Source organism: Penaeus japonicus, unplaced genomic scaffold (genome assembly GCF_977035675.1).
Source record: "Penaeus japonicus unplaced genomic scaffold, GWHDUDI00000001_assembly GWHDUDI00000022, whole genome shotgun sequence".
Classification (NCBI taxonomy): Eukaryota; Metazoa; Arthropoda; class Malacostraca; order Decapoda; family Penaeidae; genus Penaeus; species Penaeus japonicus.
Window position 1 is genome coordinate 13,360,901 of NW_028234424.1, and position 2,500 is coordinate 13,363,400.

The 2,500-nt window shown below is 30.6% G+C and overlaps 1 protein-coding gene across 1 annotated transcript in view; it reads left to right on the top strand.

The window, feature by feature from the left end:
* The window catches only part of LOC122264229 (dynein intermediate chain 2, ciliary), a 49,334-nt gene that overhangs the window by 10,651 nt on the left and 36,183 nt on the right, over positions 1-2,500 (top strand). The window lies entirely within an intron of this gene.

Genomic DNA, 2,500 nt, shown 5'->3' on the forward strand with positions numbered 1-2,500 from the left:
CGGTTTTGTGCAAGTGCTTCCTTATACGAAAGTTAGGCACCACCTAAAAACAGGTAGTGGCTTCTTCCTTGTTAATGTGAACGTAAAAGAGCCATAATAGTCAACACCCACCTGCAAAAACCCTGGATAAATGTGCTCATTATATATACAAGAATAAATAAATTTCTAAATGAACCCACACGTGTGTACAAATCCACACACAGCCAAACATACAGAAAGAGTCACGCACAAACACACGCATGTATTGACAAGTATAAAAACACAAATGCACTATTTCTACACTATTACAGGTTCGAAATAAAAAGAAAAGTTCATACTAATACACACGTATGCACACACGAATGCCCATATGTACATACATGATACAGATCCTTGGGTCTTTGCTTGTGGTAACGTTTATTACCCATATGTCATCTTATTAATAATATCCTTTGTCATTTACCAAACTTCAGTTACATTTTTTTCACAAAGTTGAGCGCACAGGATTAGTTTATCGAACCCGCTGCCAAACGTAGAAAGCGAAAGTTGTCCTGTGCCGCGTGGACCATATCAGAGGCAAGGTACCTGAAAAGGAGAAACTAAAACAAACCAAGGACTGGAAAAGCTACCTGTTTTTGAAGCCTTATTCATTTAAAAAATAATGGAGAACTGTCTTTGATATTAAATGTGTAATTTCTAATGTTGTTGCTGAAGAAAATGGTAATTTCTTTAGAGGTATTGTTCGAATATGATTCCTTCACTATTGTAGAGTGTGATTAATTGAAAATCATTGTCATATTATCTGATTTTTCTTTCATTATTTTTCATTCGCAATCTCTTATGTTCGGGTTCTAGGATTTGTGTTTAGTTTTCGCCCCTCGTTTTAATAAATATAATGTCCCTATTAGCCCCTTGGAAATAAGCTCCAAAATATTTCGTTTAGCCAGTAATATAGTATATATATATATATATATATAATTTCAATTATTGCGGTTTAGTACATGATCACATATACAGGCGCGCGCTTACATACATGCATATGTTCCCATACCCATCAAAGATAAGAAAAATAACAAAAATACAGAGAGAGTATAGGACCTCTGGAATTATACTATACATACAGACAATAACAAATAGTAAAAATATACATTCATTTTTTTTCTTTCTGAGGGCAGCCAACGACGGATGGTTATCAGGTGTGAAGAGAAAGGGAGCTTCCTAAAATCAATATAACACACGGACAGTCCACAAGCAACCACCATTCATATTCTTCACTCAATCTCAAACGACGTCAATAAGTGATGATTGCATACTTTTTTGGCCTTCCTCTTCATAGTAATGTTCAACATTTTTTCTAAAAATCTGGATTGATCGAAATATAATACGTCTATAAGTATTGCGCACTTATCTTCAGCATATCCGCATTTTTTTGTACTGTTACTCATGAAAATATATCAGCTTTTAACTGATATATACCATTAAACTGTATACCACAATATTTAATAGAATCTTACTTATATACTTCATTACATTTACACTCAGAACACTGACAAAATCTCTTACAGCTGCCACTCATTTTAGACCAGCATTCGGTTGTTTTGCTTTTAATAGTTTACCTTAGAGTCCAATGAAACGTTTATGAAAACACACACACACATACATACACATACACACACACACACGTGTGTGGATGAGTATATATATATATATATATATATATATATATATATATATATATATATACATATATACATATATATGTATATATATACATATATATACATATATAGATATATATAGATATATATACATACATATATATGTATATATATATATATATACATATATGTATATATATATTACATATATATGTATATATGTATATATATATACATATATATGTATATATACACATATATATGTACATATATATATACATATATATGTATATATATGTATATATATTTATATATATGTATATATATATATACTCACGCACACAATATATATGTACACACACACACACACACACACACATATATATATATATATATATATATATATATATATATATATATATATATATATATATACATGAATAAACATCTTGCCTTATTTTTTGTATGACTAAATGAAAATGTTTCAAGCATACCATACTCCTAAACCAGATGGGGTGACATGATCACTAGTCTCGTGAGGCAGGGAAGAGGTCTTTTAGGGGAGCTGTCCCCTAAAAGTGTAACGATAAGAATATGCTTACTTGACATATCGATTCTGGCTGGAGTCGATTCTCAGCGATTTCATAGGCACCTGCTTCTCGGACTCACCGGTTCCAGTTTTATACACTCTTGTCCAGTCCTAACGCTAAATCAGCAAACTGACAGTAGCGAGATTTCTCATATTCATGCGACTAAGATGAATATATATATATATATATATATATATATATATATGTATATATACATATATATATATACATATATATGTACATATAGATATACATATATATATATATAATATA